Raw genomic sequence first — 18436 nt, 5'->3', positions numbered from 1 at the left:
AAGGAAAAAGGAAAAGTAAAGATAGTCTTTGGTTAATAAATAGCTATATTACTCCAGCTGGAAGGCAGAGCTTTCATTCTCCCATTTAATACATCATGGTACTCCTGGGGTTTTACTTTAAGCAGAGAATTTTATTTATGCAAGCAAGATTAGCACATCAGTCCTTTGAAGAAATGAGAAGAATTCTTGATTCATCCATGTCCCTCTTACAGGTATTCAGTTCCAAACTGTAGAGTCCAGCACATCAAAATTACCATGTTGTTTTTCTCACAAAGTAGAAGAGCCATGTCTAGAAATGGCTGGACCTTGTACTTACTTCCTCAGAAAGAAGGGAGTTATTTCTATCTGTGTGTATGTCATGTGATTTTATTGAACTCCTCCAGTAGATGAATTTCAGAAGTTTCTGAATTCTTTTTGCAAACATCTTATTCATTATTTCCCATCCAATTCTACAATAACAGTTACGGTAAAAAAAATTAAAATAAAACCTCTGTAATTTTTACAAAACTTGTTGAAAGAACAAACTTTTTTCTGTTGTGAGCTATAACTGAATAATATATGTTCACTAAAGTAGGGGCCGATTGAAATGTCCTATGGACACATCCCTGTTTTGTCTTCACTGAGACTAAAAGAGAACTGAGAAGTATGAGGTAAGGGGAAATCGGATCTTAAACAGAGCAGAAGAAATGTTCTCATACTCAGCTTGGGTTAATTTTTCTCTGAATCTCTTTTCTGTCTAAAACTGTCTAAGCAAAGCACAAGAGGCTTCCTTGAATCACAACAATGTGAAGCCAGTTTCTGTGGTGAGGAAGAGAACAGCCCAAAACAATCTGGACTGTCAGTAATCTGTCATTACTGGAACTTCTTAAATTGAGAGCTGCACTCTCAGCAGCAGAGTGCACTTCAGAGAGGAATCAGCTACCTCTTAGCTAGAAGTACTCTGAAAGTTACTCAGAAATCATTATTCTTTGTCTTTTCTCTGTCTCAAATTTCCATGTGCCATTTTGTATCACATGTGCTTTCCAGTTCCTGTGACTCAGGTGGGTGCTGACATTCCTCAGTACCAATATATTACCAAAACAAACAAACATGTGCACTCCATTTACAGGTCACAAACTGTACAAATTGGAATTGTGTTTCCTTGAGGGAGACAATATACGTGAGATTCCCTTCCTCTTCCTAGTTAATTTAATAAGAATAAATATATATAAATATATTTATAAATTTATATTTATATATATAATAAATATATATATAAATATTCTTATAAATAAGAATTTAAGAATAAAAATTAATATATAATTTGATTTTAAAAATAAGTTTGTTGGATACTACTGAAAAATGGTACCATCTCTGGTTTCTTGTACCTTGTGTTGGCTGGAGGCAGGAAATAAAAGGAACCTGTATTGTACAGAAACCTGAAGTCCTTAATCAATACAACAGTAAATTTCCATAGCCTCTTGCTATGAAAAAAATCAGGTAATCAATTACTTTTTCATAAGCTTGGCCTGTTGTAAACATGCTTAAAATATTCCTGAAAAAATTGATGTGTACTGATCAGAAATTGTATAAGGCTTTTTCAAGCTGAGAACCAGAAATCATTGTTAAAATAATAAAACCCTATCATACAAAGAAAAACCCCACATTAGAGCTAAGGGGAATATGTTAATCAAAGAATAACAAAATGAAATGTGATCTTACTTTGCCTTTAACACATCCTTCTGTATGTGTTCTGAATGGTTGTTAGTTAAAATCTTTCAGCTGGAAGGGGGATTGTCCTTTTAATTATGCTTCTAATCCAGAATAAACATGTGATTAAAAGTATGCTCTTGGAAATGACAATGTTGTAAAACGCGATATTCTGTGAAAATTGCTCCATTAACTCCTTTGTTTACAGGCTGCTTCTGCTACTTCATTCAAAATCAACAAAACTTATGGATGTAGTTTAAACTGCAGACAGAAAACTAGAGTTTCTATGCCATAGGTTAGAAGCCAGATTGCCTAAAAAATTCCTTTAAAAAGTCTTTTAAAAAGGGTAAGATAAGAAAAGAAAGAGTTAGTTGATTTGAAAAGCTAGATTTGCTTCACAGGAAGTTTGAATTCAGATCCCTTTTACCGTTTTATTTTGGTTTTCAGAACTGTAATGACTTTTAAAGGACAAGGCTTAAGGAAATAGCATGAAAAACAGGAAAGATGAGTTGAGAAAGGACTTCGAATCATGGAAGAAAAAGTTGGGGTGGCAGGAAAGATCAAAAATATGTTAAGAGTGTTACAATAAAATTCTACCTACAAACCAGATAAAGGGCAGATAAAGCTCTCCAAAATACAAATACAATATAATCAAACATACAAAACAGACTTTAAGAGTTTTCCAAGTTACCAAGTATTGCAGGCTAAAGCATGCAGTTCATCTCCTGAAAAGTGAAGTCCTTGTGCTGATATAGAAATGGGTATTAAAAAAAAGACTTGGTGAACATTTTGAATGGACCAAGTTTTCTTTTTTTTTCTATAGGTCTGGCCCCATTCATCAATTGTCAACTCGCTTCATATCCAGAGGAAAACATCATCTGTGTTTTCCCTCAGGCAAATTGCTCATGCTGGCATTTGTGATTTTCTTCCTTTCCCATTGAGGGCTTGACTTAACAAATGTTAGATCATGATAGATAGATAGATCATGATCCTCACAGATATTAATGGAGATTTAAAATTAATATTTCTTTCCTGATCCTACATAAAGATGATTACATTAGAGAACGATTTAATTTTCATCATCTTTGTTCTCCACTAGCAAAGAAGAGCCCTCATAAAGAAATTTGTGGGGCTCACCCACTCTCTTCCTACCCTGTTTTTTGCCCTAGAAATCTAATGAACTATTCTCTTTCACCATGTGACACCATGAGATGTGATAACAATGGTTCTGACAGCAAAGAAGGGATTAAAAGATCACTATCCAGATATTCTTTTTTATATTCACACACGTTGTGATACTTTTGCAGAGTCTGAGAGATGCAGAGCACTGACTGCAGGTTAGAGTACTCTCAGAGATCTCAAACAAGAAGATAAAAGGTGATCTTCCAAACTCGTCCCTAGGGCTCACAGCATTATGTCCTGCTGGAGATCCTGAGGGATGCTTCTGTTCACTAAACAGCTAATGTATGGCCATCTGCTCTTTTTAGTTTGCTCCATTTGTGTCATGCATAATCTCAGCATCACAGGGGACAATCAAGCTGCATTCTTGACAAAAATTTCACTTTCCATGCCACCAATCTGAAAAAAACACTTCATCGCATACACCCTGAATCAAATTAAATTTAGTACCTACAAACTGCACTTAAAATATTTGCCAAACATTAATAGACCACGAGGATACATTCCAATCTATGTCAAATAATATTACCTGGTGTCAGAAATTATGCCTGGATGCAGATAGTACAAAGTGATGGAATTTCAGAACCAGCTCTCATCTGAGTCATTGTAGTCCAGGCCCAAACTGGAGCTCAGACACAGCTCCCAAGTAAAGCTGAGGTGTCTGTGTTCTGGGCTATGCTTGCACAGAGCTGGAGATGAAACTGCCATATGTGTTCTTCATTTCAACTCTAAATCTTGCCAAATAGAATAGAGTACACAAATCCAGTGTGGACAAATGGTCTCTGAACATATGTCTATTTATGAATAAATTTCTCACACTGAAGGACCCCATATATTTTACTTTGATTTTCTTTTGCTTTATCTAAATAATTAATTTTGCTTCTCATCATTATGATTTTCTCAAATGAACCGTTTTATTTCTTCTCAAAATATTTTTGTACAGAAAATGTATTTTCAGTGCCTTTCTAATTTCTCCAGGCACCACATTCTTTCTAAGTAATTTCTTATGTTCATTTTTTCACAGTCTAAAAGACTTTTCCTGAGCATGTTTTTCATCACTGTTGTTTCTTGTTTTCTTGGCTCAAAGTATTAGATTCTAGGCAGAGCCAACTAAAAATGGTTTGGACAAAAGTTTGGGAGGGAGTGGTAGGTCACAGCAAAAAAAGAGTGGACACATTGTAAGGAAAATATTTTTTTATATATGTTTATGCAGTCTTAAAGGCACAAACTTGTTACTAGCTAAAAATCATCCTCCTCTGAATAAATTAATATCCTAAATAAATTAAATCAGTTTAAAGTTTGTTGCCTCAGCTAACTGCCAAAATTAAGATCTGTGGGAGGTTGCTTTACCTGAAGTTTCAAAGTGGTGAATAGAAACCTTTGAAAATAAGGACTCAGCTGCCCCTGTAAGAATTGTTGTCATTTTTTGACTTAGGAGAGTTTAAAGCACCATCTGTAGCAGAAAATCGCTTGTCTATGAGAAAAATGCCTTTCAAAGCTCTGGAGGCCACCCAGAAAAATAACATCTGGAAAGCAAAAGTAGTTCTCCCATTTAGTTCTAAGCTCATCAGTTTCATCTTTATCTATACATGACCTTGTTCCTGGGTGAAATGCCTGAAATGTGTTGCTTGCCTCCTAGTTTCCTTAATCACAAGCTTCCTCATTAAGCTCTAATGATAAGGACAAAAGAGAAAGCAACTTCTATAACCTAACAGTGATTCTTTGAAGACCATGAGAAGAGTCAGCAAGTACCCCAGACACCACCTGGGGGATTCACAGTCCTCCTTCTTTCTTTGCATTAGGTTTCTCAAACCATTCAGCTGTTGCCTAATATCCTTGGTATCTGCCCTTGGTTTCCAAAGCTGCTGCTGACAACTCTTTGCAATCTTGCCAAGCAGAAGAAAGACAAGGGTGGATATCTAATCTGAGATACACACTAGTGCAGTGCTTCAACAAAGATTGAATTTAGGTTGAACTTCTGATGTGGAGGAGGAACGTAAACTCAGATTTTGCTTTCTGTCTCCTCACTGAGAGCTTAGAGTTTCTGTTCAATTGTTGTTATCAATGATGCTAACATAACTTTTTCAGGGAAGAAGGAAATAGAAGACAGCTAGATATTCTAAGGATGAGGAGTAGGGACTGATCTGAAAAGCTATTCAAGTTTTCATGAAAATCAGAAAGATTTAGACTCTTATAAAAAGCTTGTTTCAGACAAGCCAGCCCACCCCAGGCAAGAGTCTCCTCTTTATCCATGAATATCACATATCAGAGAGAGCTGGCAGCTGTTCAGCTCTGGCAGAAGTTTAGAATCAAGCTGGGCATAGACCACACCCATGTGTTATTTTGTCTAAGAAGCCAGCTAGTGCCTTTGGTCCCCAAAATCTCTTTAGGGAGTGAGGATTGTTAACAGACAAATCTGGCCTTCCTCATGGCCAGATACACTCATGGCCTTCCTCATTTTTGACCATGCAAAATTAAACTTTGCCTATGTTGTTCAGAAGCTTTGAACAGGACCTTCTAGTAACTTCCAGCTTACTTTTTTTTTATTTTTTTTTTTTTTAATGTAACATTATTTTCTCTTTATTCCATTGAAAAAATATTACACTTCTTGTGCCTAAATAAATTTCTCTTCACCAAGACAAATAAGCATCTGATGATCAGGAATTTAACTTTTGTCTTCTGGAGGGCTGAGCAGGGAATCCTGTGATGAAGTCATTGGTCCTCTGATTAGTTTTCTCCCATGCCCTGTAGAACAGTCATGCTTTGGTAGATGTTGCAGTACTGTTCATGCTTCACTTGCACTCTACTCACCTTATGATTGAAAAGGATGATCCTAGTGTGAAATTGGATTTTTGTCCTCTGTGTGTATGAATTGTAGCTGGCAGAATCCTCTTGAACTGAGGGTATCTACAAACATCCAGCCTCCAAAAATACAGTCTGAAATATTTATCCAAGTAACTCACTCCATGGCTGCTTTCCCTACATTCACTGTGAATAGATATCTTTTCCTTCTCCAAGTCAAGGGGAAATTTTCACAGTAGCAAGATTAGGATGTAAGCCAGATTTACCAAATTGCAGTAAATGATGACCTGGAGTGACTTTTTCTGCTTTATTTTTGTCTGCTTTTGGATGACCTGTGCGATGATGTTCTTATGAGACTGTGGTGTTGTGACCCTGGCTGGAGGCCAGGTACCTATGAAAGCCACTCTATCACTCCCCTCCTCAACTGAACAGGGGAGAAAAAAAAAATAAAAATGAAAGGCTCATAAGAGCAGGGAGAGATCACTCACCAATTTCCATCATGGGCAAAACAATCACAACTTAGGGAACTCATTACCAATCAAAATCACAGCTACAAAATGAGAAGTAACACAAATCTTAAACAATACTTCCCCCACTCCTCCTTTCTTCCCAGCTCTACCTCCTCTCTGACAGTGGCACAGGAAGACAGGGAATGGGCACTGTGGTCAGTTCATCACCTGTTCCGCCACTACTTCTTCCTCAGGGAGAGGAGTCCTTCCCCTGCTCCTACATGGGGTCTCTCCCACAGGAATCAGTCCTCTACCAACTTCTTCAGTCTTCTCCAGCTCCTCCAACTTCTGTGGGTCCCCTTCCATTGGGTACAGCCCTTCAGGAACAGGCTGATTCAGTGTAGGTCCTCCATAGGGTCACAAGTCCCATCAACAAACCTGCTGCAGTGTGGCCTCCTCTCTTCAAAGGTTCACAGGTGCCTTCCAGGAGCCTGATCCACTGCAGACTTCCCATGGGGTCACAGACTTCTTTTGTTCATCCACCTGATCCAGTGTGGGTCTTCTCTGTGATCTGCAGGTGGATCTCTGCACCTCCATGGTCCTCCATGGGCTGCAGGGCGCAGCTGCCTCACCATGGCCTGCACCACAGGCTGCAGGGGAATCTCTTCTCTGGCACCTGGAGCACCTCCTCCTCCTCCTCCTCCCCCTCCTTCTCCAGACCTTGGTGTCTGCAGAGTTGTTCCTTTCACATCCTCATTTTCCCCTTTTTAAAAACATTGTCCTAGAGATGTTACCAGCTGTCACTGACTGGCTTGGACTCGGTCAGTGGTGGGTTGTCCTAGGAGCCTCCTAGCACTGTCTGTCAGACATAGGGGAAGTCTCTGTCAGCTTCTCACAGAAGCCACTCCTGCAGCCCTTCCTCACCCCCCACAAAACCTTGCCATGCAAACTCAATACATTAACTGATACTAAGAAACTAAATCTTACATCTCTGTGTTTCACTCAAGGCAGAGACAAGTATTAGGAAATTGTGGACTACATTTATTGTGTTTCTTAGAGTTCTTCTTGGATCCTTTGATGCCTTTTTTTTTCCCTCTTTTTTCTCCTCTTTCTTTTACTTTGTTAAGTGACAGCCAGTGCTTAGGTGGGAATGTATTTGAAAAGAGTGCCCCCTAAAATGCAAGAGCCAAAATAATGAGGAAAACTTTTCAAACACTTCTAAGGAACTGTTTCCTCTTGAATAACACTCACTGTCATATATATATACCGCGTCATTTGTGCTTAGTCACCATGTCCATTACTGTGCCACGATAAGGCAACTGCTCTGTCGTTGTGAAGCTGATTGTTGTTTGGATGCTGACATATCAACTGCCCACACGCTCAGACAATATAAAAATCAAATGTGCACTGTGATTAAAGGAGGTGATCCTTGAGAATTTCAATTATATGCTACTATTCAACTGAAAAGTTGGTAATCTGAAAGCTAAATATTAAAAAAAACCACCCTGTTATTACCCTAATCATCTCTGGAAAATGGACCATAATATGGAGTCAAACAGATATGTCGAAAACTATTAAGATGGATTTAATTACAGTTCTTAGTGCCTGGAGTCTCAAATTCAAGGAGGAACCTAGAGAACTAATCATAATTTAGAGTCATAATAAAATTTCTCTCTGTTCATAACATCTACCTTATAGCCTCTGTATTGGGGAAATCATTGATATTTCCAAAAGCTACATGATTCCTTCACAAAACATTTACTAACTTGCAATATTCTTCAAAGCCCATGATTTTTAAGTGGTTTTTCTGTTCAAGTCAGTGGGACAAGGACTGAATTAAAATGCCCTGTTGCTAACATGTTGTCCCAAATAGCGCTGAGTATCGACAGTATTTTGAGAGAAATCTGACTGATAATTAGAGGTCCCTTTTAAGTTTATGTATGTCTTCCTGGTCATGTCTGTGTCCAGCAGCATAATGCAGCTTGATCACATCCCCGTTGAAATGGGAGGTAAGGCTCCCATTTACCTTAATGTTACAGAATCATGTCCCTAAATAATTCCAGATAGCAAAGTCAGAGATCCACTTTAGTCGTGATTGTCACAGGTGCTTATCTGAGTCCCTACCACAGGGCCTGTAAAATAAAAGGCCAGAGGTTACATAATGTCAGACAACAACAAAAATAGGTAATTCTTCAAAAATAGTCTATCTCACACAATTTTTGAAATGGCAGAGTATTGTCCATATTGCTCTCAGTCTGAGCAAAGTGACATGGTCCTATCACATTCCCTGCACTCAGCATTAAATACAGAACTATCAACAAAAAATAACTTTGATAGTTTGCTACTATTTGTCTGAAATCAAAGCATCATGCTCTGAAATAGTCAAAGGGCTTTTCTGAATCTGCTGAGGGCCTAAGTGGCTGTTTGGCAGACAAGTTTGAGAAGTGGGTCCACTTGAACCTCATGAACCTGAAGTTCAACAGGGCCAAGAGCAATGTGCTGCACATAAGTCAGGACAATCCCCAATATGAACACAGGCTTCAGGATGAGAGCAGCCCTGCTGAGAAGGACTTGGGGTGGAGGAGAGGCTGGACATGACCCAGCCATGGGCACTCACAGCACCAGTTGTGTCCTGGGCTGCATCCAAAGCAGTGTGGGAAGCAGGGCCAGGGAGAGGAATCTGCCCCTCTGCTCGGCTCTGGTGACACCCCACTGCAGGGCTGCATCATCTCTGCAGCCCCAAAGGACATGGACATGCTGGAGCGAGCCCAGAGGAGGGATACAAAGGTGATCAAAGGCTGGAGAGCTCTCCTATGAAGAAAAATTGAGAGTTGGGATAGTTCATCCTGGCAACAGGACAAGAGGTAATGGCTTTAAAGCAAAAGAGGGTTGATTTAGATTAAATATGAGGAAGATTGTGTTTTACAATGAGGGTGGTGAGGGACTGGAACAGGTAGCCCAAAGAAATGGAAGATGCCTCATCCCTGGAAACATTCCTGGTCAGATTGGATGGGGCTCTGAGCAACTAGATCTAGTTGAAGATGCCCCTGCTTATGGCAGGAAATTTAGACTAGAAAATATTTAAAGGACCCTTCCAACTTATACTGTTTTATGATTTTATGATTCTACATTAAGTAAAATAAAATCACAGAGATAAAATAATTAGCTGAAGAAGTAGTTGCTAGATGAAGGTCTCCAGAGAGAAACACATGTACATAGCGCAGAGGTATGAAAACCTGAGAGCAAAAAACAAGACAGAGCTGGGAGATGCCAATTCAGCAAGGCAAAAGATCAGACCAAATGCTGTGGAGATTGACACTTCCTCAACTGACTAAGGAGTGCCTGATGCCTGGCCATCAGAGGCTCATCAGGAGTCTGTCATATAAGTGCTAAGAATACCAATGATAAGCCTATGACTACAGTCCAGCTGTTTTTTGGGTGTGTTAAGATTAATTAAGTGTCTTAATACATAAGACCATTTTATGTACTCTTGAACTGTGTATGAACTTCTTTGCAAATATCCACTCACAGTAAAATGCCCAGTAGATCCTGGAAAATCTCATTGGGTTGTAGTATTTGTTACTTCTATGAGAATGCTTTAAACACCTGGGAAGTCTCAGAAGGGATGAGGTCCCCATGAATAGGAAACTAAATCAAGATGCAAATTTCTGTTCCTAACATGAAGGTTAATAGCATTTTGTAATTCTGTGGATATCAAAGAAAACAAAGCTTTTGTTGTGAATCAGTATGAGTTGCCTCTAAATATCCTTAACCAGGGACTGGCATCCTTACCAGACACATTTTTATTTTTATTTTTATTTTTTCACTTAAGATTAATTTGATTAGTGGTTTTTAATGAAATAATTAGCAGGTTGTGCACTCTCTAGGATGTATGTGCCTGGATGGGAGCAGTCAGATGCTATCTCATTTTGTCAGTATTTATACTGACCAGAGATGTACCAGATTTGACCCAGGAGCCATTTGGCCATAGTGCCTTGTTTCAATTCATAAACCTTCCAGACTGTGAGGAAGACTGCTCCTTACATCATTCACTGTAGACACGTCCTACATACAATATACGTACATCTCGTACATCAGAAAATACAGAAAACTAAGATGGTGGTGTTTTCTTCTTTTTAACATCTGAGACCCTGAAAAATACCTCTAAACCAAAGCAGAAACCAGTCAAGAAAGAGCACTTGTAAATTTTCATCCCATCTACATCAGCGGGTACTAACACTGGGTTTGTTGTGAATTTCATACATATCTGTACATAATGGCTGGAACTCTGTAATAATTATTTATTTAGAGCCATAGGAATCCACCCCAGAGAAATCTTTTGAGTGTCACAGTCAAATAAACAACCCCATACAAAGCCACTAGCTATATGTTCATTAGGTTGGACTAGTAAATTCAAGGACATCCAGAGATACAGTGTGAAAGGAAAATTTCATCATGCTCTGTGCTACTGAAAGAGTAAATTATTAATTGCATCAAAATTTTTTTCCTGAATGTTATTTTAGCTTTTCCTACGCTATTTAATATGAATATAAAGCAGAACTGAGAGGGAAAAAAAGAAAAGAAAGTCAACAAAAATTAAGAATTGGTGATATTGATGTTTTATTTTCTTTGGTATTGATTAATATAATATTTCTGAAATATTTCCTTTTTTAAAGTTCCATTAAAAAATTAATTTTGTCTGACAACAATATTGCTTGAAAATCTGTAGTACAAAATAATAATAAAAAAGTATCACTCAACCCTTGTCAGCAGAGCAAACCCCAAAGGCCAGACGATGAACAAGTTATGAAAACATTTCACACTCACACTCATGCCTTTATATAATATGAGTGAAAGAATGGAATCTGAAGTGATTTGCTTGGTTTCCTTTTCTCATAACCACTTCCTGTCACTGATAAGAGACAGAAATATCAGTTGTTTGTGACAGTATAATTTCACCTACAGACATCATATTTTGAATTACTGAAAGAAAAGACTTCTGTAGCATTTTTCTCCCTTACATTATTGTTGTAATTCACTTCCTATGGAATGAATTGTGTTATTGCAAAGTGTATAAATCTAAGTATGAATTTGAAGAAGGTTCTCCTTTTGGTGTGACTGAATGCAGTCTGCTGTCATTAAACCTTTTAATAATTAAATGCAAGGGGCCATATTAAAATAATATTTAGGTCCTTTACTTAAGGAAAAAAATAACCAAAAATAAATGAAGAGATAAAGACATGTGCACAGACCTTTTCTCGGACCTAATATCATTGCTTATTAATCAACTCTCAGAAAAATGGATGACTGATTAAAATTACATCTACATTATTGAGATTAGCAGGATGTATTGTAAAAGTCTTCACAGACACTGAACTTCTTTCTCTTTTCCTGCATATTGTCTTGTTTTGTTTTGCTTTGTTTTCATTTTGTTTGTCTGAAGCAAAGAATCAGGTGTGGGAAAAGACATATGCATCTGCTTACACCTGAATGTGTGTGGGTGGTGTTTATAGACAATCATGCACTGGTACTCAGGCTTTGCTGGTAGCAGTGCTACCCCTAAAATCACTCTGATCTTTTGTATTAACCACCTGATTCCCAAAGGGAATTCAGAAGCCTGCTCCTAGCCTGCGCGTGAAATCGACGTGAATCTGCAGGACAACATTGAGTCAGACTTCTGGAAGGGTTCTCAGGGAAAATTTTGATGATGATGGGGCAAAGTAATCCCCAAAATGATGGATAGTAGTCTGATTACACCAGCTCCATTAGCTGCAGAAGCAATAAACACCAGCCTCTGACTTCTGCTCTCCTCTTTAGGTCAGAATCTTCAGAAATGGGCATCTACAAAGAACAGACCTGTGGATGGTGTTAATTGTAGAAGTATTTTGTGTTGGGTCAGTGCTGATGTGTAGAAATGGGAAACTCTTGCCTTGTTGAAAAGGAGATCTGTCCTTTGGCCTACAACACAGGTGCTTTTTATAACTTGGTATTTCTACTGAAAAAGAAAAAAACAAGTTACTGTTTGGTCCTTGACATCTTATGAGGGCTTCCAGGAGTTATATCCCCTCAAGAGAGATGACATGTTATGACACACTGACAGAAATGTCCAACAAAACAAAGTTTTTACAGACTTTGGACTCTGTCCGCATAACTAGTACTTTTTATTTTTTCCTTCCTCTTCAGTTGTCTCTGCAAAGCTGACAAGTGTACAAGTCTGTCTGAACACCTCATCTAGAGAGTAATCCAGACACAAACAACACTATATAGGATGGATGTCTAATCCAAGTTGCTGACTGGAGTTGCAATAAAATACTGACAACCCTCTGCAATTCTGTACGGCTTAAAAATAGCTTGGGTTAGCTTCCAGATATTTACTAAGTACTCCTCAGGTGGGTAAGCCTGCAGATCTCTCCAAACAACTTAAAGCCTTCTTAATGTTAACTTATTTTTTAAAGTCAGCACTCCTGTGCTTGGTACAAAAACTCTTTTCTTCAGTTTTAGAGTAGTTTGGGTTACTGAAACATCTTTCAGTACTGCCAGCACCTTTTCAGTTGCATGCAATTTCATTATTAGTAAGGTGGGGGTTATTGAAATGATACCTCATTATCATCTACAGCAAACATCAGGATACCATTTGCCAGTCATGATTTTTTTCCTGATAATAACTGAGATCAGGTTTGCAGCTGTCTCAAAATATTTGAAACCTTAGACAAAAGTGCAAGCACCTGTCAAAGCTTAATGATCCCACCGATCAGAAATATCAGCAATGTTGTCACTTTCCTAGATAAATTCAGGATAGTAAGAAGATATACTCTTAAAGTTGTTGCATAGTTATCCTGTGCAACTCAGCACCATGTAGCACAGCTGGTAAATGAATTTAAGATATTTCTGTGCATAATAGAAAAAATCTGAAGTACAGCCAACAGCAATCTAAGTTCTCAAAGTATTACTAAATATTAATAAATTACCTGAAATGCTATCTTAAGCAAGAATTTTGAAGAATTATAGCCTCATCAGAACTTTTTGATAGAGATGAGTAGAGAACAAAGCTATAAAGGTGATTTTGATCCTGTTTTTTCAGCTTACTAAAACGGCTCCCTGATAAAACTAGTGGGTTCAGCAGATGGGTGAACTACAGAGGTTGGAATTTCAATTCTGTTTGAGTATGCACACAAGACTTGACTTGAGATGTAAGCACTGAACTTCATCCCAATATTTTTAAAAATAAGCCTGAAAAAACAGTTCAGAAAAGCAAATAATTCAAGTTTTCTCCAGATATTTCAAGGCTGTTCTCTTTCTGTTAAACTAAGAGCTTCTCCCCAAATACTGTCAGGAAGAGGACCAGAAGATATGAGGATATGTGAAATTGAAAGCAAATGGGAAGGAAAAGTTTTAATAGAATCATCCCTTTCTTTGTCTGGCTGGTGAGCCACCATCTCTATTAATGGCAACTGCAACCGGTGTGTTCCTGGTGTGATCTTCAGAAGGATCTCCTAAAAATAACATCAATTACCACCTGGCTACTGCAATAGCTGTGCTTAGACAGCTTGAAACCAATATTGGTTTTGCCACAACATACTGCCAGGACAAATGCAAACTGTTGCTTAATCTCAGGTCTTTCAGGCTAATACAACTTTCAGTGAATTTTCTTGCAACTTAGAAATTCTGATACAGAGTATTTTTTCATGCAGGAATTCTATTGCACATTTTTTTTAATTAGGTTACACCCTATTTCTAATCTCTTCATATCACTGCCAAGAATTGGAGGGATTCAGAAAAAAGCTCAAAATTAGCAAAGCAATAGGGGGAGTAGCTTTTTAGAATGGAATTGCAAAACTATTTTTTTCTGCTAATATAAATTCTGACTAGAAGCTGCTGTATTTTCGTCTGGGTTTTTGGAAAGGTACTAGTCTATGCAGTCTCCACATAAGGCCATTCTTTTGAGAAACAAGACACCTGAGGTGAATATCAGGAAGAATTTCCTGGATGCTGAATTAGAACTGTGGTCTAGAGAAGTCTTTCTTGGATTTTCTGTACAATCTACATAGGAGATTGTAGATGTACATCAACCTGTCCATATACTTAGCATCTCTAAGTTATTCATGTCCGTGGTGTATGATGGCTTGCTGTAGCACATGATGTTCAAACTCTCTCCTGGTTTTGCCTTCTGTTACGCAGAGAAGACTCCCTACAATCCCAAAGGCAGTCTTGGGATATTGACTTGATGGTGAAGTGTTAGTGACTTGGAGTTGAGTTAAATATTGTCAGTGTTGCTGTTTGATAGAAGGGTTATGATCCAAATCAGGAAGGCAAATGTGATCTTCCTTGTGTCACACACCAGAGAAAAGATATGCCGTGTTTAGGGACATAGGTAGGGATAGGTAGGTAAGCAGAGGGAGAGAATAAATAGCTCCAAGAGTGTGCAGCTGCCTCCCAGCTGAGGTGCCAATTAGAGCTGCCTGAAGAAGAAGGACCTGCAGGGTTCACTTCTATTCCGATGAAGAAAGACCGAAGAGGCAGTTTCGTGGGGTTTCAGCAGAGCACTGTCCTGCCCTTTCCCAGCAGAGCTTTAAGGGTCAGCATAACCCTCCCTTTATCAGTGACTTACTGTGCGATTCTACAAGGCAGTGAAAACATTGTTTTCAGTGGAAAAAAAAAAAAAAAATAAGGGTTTTTGGGGAAAAAGTTGGCTGAAGCAACATGAAGAGAAATGAGGAAGGGGAGTAGAAGTGTCCTTAAATTTACATTGTGGTAAGGATGAAAAAGAGCTAAGAAAATGAGCAGGAATAAGTACAAGCCTTCATTTCTTGACATACAGGAAAATTTGACCTCCCTCTCTATATGGAGACAGTATGAAACTATCCACAAGTACTAACAAAACAACATAGTCAGGTTTAACTTAGGATTTACCATGTGCTAAGGAAAAAATGTATGGCTTTTAAAGTAAGACCATTAAAAATAAAAAAAATAAAAATATATCATGTTTAGAGCTTTTTGAAATAAGATGGAGTACTTATTTAATAAACCTGAAAACATAGAATGGGCAATATAAAATGAATACAAAATTAAATCAAGCAGGTACATTCATCACTGACAATAGAATAAATGGACCCAAGCACAAAACATTTATTTTAATGACCTAAGGCAGCATAAGGATAATGACATAAGATAAAGAACAATGTGAAAAGTTTTTGTATTTTTTTCTGTAGCCTGTAGCACAAGGGCAAATAGGAGCTGGAGTATGGTAGCACATAACTTGACACCTTTTTGACTGTGATGGAGGACTAGGGTAGGAGAATGGTTATCCTCCTAACAGGTTAATCGCAAATCCATCTATTTTAGGTGGCCAGTCTGGTTTTATTGTGTCACTTTTGGCAGTGTGAAATGTTGTTTTGACTTTAGCTTTTTAGTACCCTCCATTATATGACACAGTTAGTATAAAAAAAAAATACAAAATATTGAATTGAAAAGTCATTCTAAATTGTGAAGCATTAAACACAAAACCTGTTAAGACAGGTCACTGTGGTGTGTTTTTTAAAATCTTCTTCTGAGACCAAAGTTTAGCAAAATCAGCATACAGAGTATTTTCATGCAGTTCTTTTTTCCAGTGTGGAGCTTTCTACTGAAAATTTTCCAAGTGTCTCTAGACAAGGATCAGCCTATGTGAGAGACTGATGTTCCAGAACTCCATTTTCTTTAAAAACACTGCCTCTTAAAATACTATCTTTAAATGTTTCAGTAAATTAAATACGAAAGATCTAGTCTTTCCCAGGTAAGGGATTCTACTCTGCATTCTTTCTGCTGTTTTGCTCTCTGTTCAGGGTACCGAAACACTTACGTGAAGTCTGTGCAAAAACAAACTCAAGGAAAGGAAAGCATTAGAAAAGCCTCCAGACAAATAACTGGACAGCAACAGAAGAGCCTCAAAGCAAGTATTTTCATGGTATCCCACAACATCCTTCTCTTTAAATTGGAGAGTGATGGATTTGACTGGTGGACTGTTATGTGGCTTGGGAATTGGTTGGATAGTCACATCCAAAGGGCATCAGTGATGAGTGGTGTCCCTCAAGGGTCTGTACTGAGATCAGTGTTATTTAATATTTTCATTAATGACAGGGATGAAGGGATCCAGTGCACCCTCAGCAAGTTTGCAGATGACACTGAGCTGAGTGGTGCAGCTGACACACCTGAAGGATGGGATGCCATCCAGAGGGACCTGGACAGGCTTGAGCAGTGGGCCCATGGGAATCTCATGAGGTTTAACAAGGCCAAGTGCAAGGTGCTGCACCTGGATGGGGCAAACCCTGGTATCGGCACAGGCTGGGGATGAACAGATCAGAGCAGCCTTGCTGAGAAAGACTTGGGGGAGCTGCTGGAGGAGAGGCTGGACATGACCCAGCCATGGGCACTCCCAGCCCAGAGAGCCAAACGTATCCTGGGCTGCATCCAAAGCAGTGTGGGCAGCAGGGCCAGGGAGGGGATTCTGCCCCTCTGCTCTGCTCTGGAGATACCCCACCTTCATATATATATATATGCCCCAGGGTCCCCAGCACAGGAAGAACATCAACCTGTTGGACTGAGTCCAGAGGAGGCCACCAAGTTGATTAGAGGGTGGAGCACCTTTCTGCAAGGAAAGGCTGACAGAATTGGGATTATTCAGCCTGGTAAAAAAAAAAAGGTTTTGGGGTGACCTAATTGCTACTTTCCAGTACCTGAAAGGACTTAAAGGAAAGATAGGGAAAGACTATTTACAAGGCCATGTGGTGACAGGACAGGTGGGAATGGGTTTAAATTGAAAGAGATTGGGTTTGGATTAGAAGTCAGGAAGAAATTCCTTACTGTGAAGTACTGGAACAGGATGCCCAGAGAAGTCTTGGATGTTGCATCCCTGGTGGTGTTCAAGGCCAAGCTGGGCAGGGCTCTGAACAATCTGATCCAGTTTCTGGTGTCCCTACCCACAGTCAGGGACCTTTACATGATCTTCAAGGTGTCCTTTCTATGCAAACCATTTTATTATTTTATTCTTCTGTGATACTAACATCCAGAAACGGAGAGAACTATAAAAACTGAATATATTATAAACATTTATTTAGAGTAAAAAAGGCATACTAAAATAATTTTAGGGGTTTTTTTCCCCCAATAAAACAGATTTTAGAACTCATGTACAGTAAATAAATCTGGCTCACATAGTGTTATTTATGTTCCAAGAAGTCTTAAGCAGCTTAAGAGCCTAAATGTTAATCTCATGGACTGCTTCTCAGATAAGTGGCATTATTTCTAGTGTTCAATTTCCCTGAAAAATGTTAATTTCTTTATTTTTTGCCTCATTGATTTGTGTATTGCTTCATAACTTCATAAATTCATAGAATTTCCTAAATCCTATGCAACAGCCACAATCAATTAAGGGTGATCTTTAAAAAAAAACCCAAAACCTCGTGTTTAAATATGTTTTCCTCAGTACATTCGTAATGAACAAGCATTCAAGAATAAATATTTTAAATCACCATCAGACATCAGTTATTACTTAAATCAGAATTTCCTCCAATGTCTTAGGTTCACAGAGTGGTTTGAGTTAGAAAGGATATTTAAAGGTCATTTAGGAGACTCCACCTGACACAAGCAGGGACATCTTTCACTAGATCAGGTTGCTGAGAGCCACATCCAACTTGCAGTTTCCAAAACCTTTGCTCTCAGTCAGTTTGTCCCATGAAGATCCCCCAGTCTATGTCGATGTTGGGAACCGCCCCCACCCAGGTGCAGGACCTGGGACTTGGCCTTGCTGAACTTAATGAAATTGTCAGAAGCCCGCTCCTGGAGCCTGTCATCTTCATATGATTGATTTAAGCTCTGATTTGGGGAGTTTAATGTATTCTATGAATGACTTTTGTGGAAGTAAAGGCATTAATCATTGGTTATGGTCCTGAGCTATTCTGGCAGTAGTTCATCTGTCTATACTACAGCTACATAGCTGCCTAACTCCCATAAATTTTGAACAGCTAATCCTGCAGTGCCTCTCTGGGGTGAAAACTGGTGCAGGTTTTATAATTTAGTCTCATGGATGGGATCAATTTTGAAATTTTTGAAATTTTTGAAATTTTTAAATTTGAAATAATGGCCAAATATGACAGCTCAAACCCAAAGCTTAAACAGAAAACACTCAGAGATAAAAAATGTACTCAGAACAGCATAGATAACTTCTTTGACCAGCTTTTCTAGCCTATCAGAACTGTGCAAGCCATGTGGGAGAAACTGGAAACTCCCAAAGGAGAGGTCAGGAAGCTGGAGCTGTTTTAGTCTCTGTAAGTCCTAATTCCCAG

At 38.6% G+C, this 18436-nt stretch overlaps 1 long non-coding RNA gene across 1 annotated transcript in view; it reads left to right on the top strand.

Moving 5' to 3' along the window:
• The window catches only part of LOC147653637 (uncharacterized), a 689274-nt gene that overhangs the window by 168610 nt on the left and 502228 nt on the right, over positions 1–18436 (top strand). The gene's annotated exons all lie outside the window — the stretch shown is intronic.

The sequence above is a fragment of the Cyanistes caeruleus genome, chromosome 4, assembly GCF_971803275.1.
Source record: "Cyanistes caeruleus chromosome 4, bCyaCae1.hap1.1, whole genome shotgun sequence".
NCBI lineage: Eukaryota > Metazoa > Chordata > Aves > Passeriformes > Paridae > Cyanistes > Cyanistes caeruleus.
The sequence above is the reverse complement of the archived record's forward strand: the minus strand, read 5'-3'. Positions and strand labels throughout refer to the sequence as shown.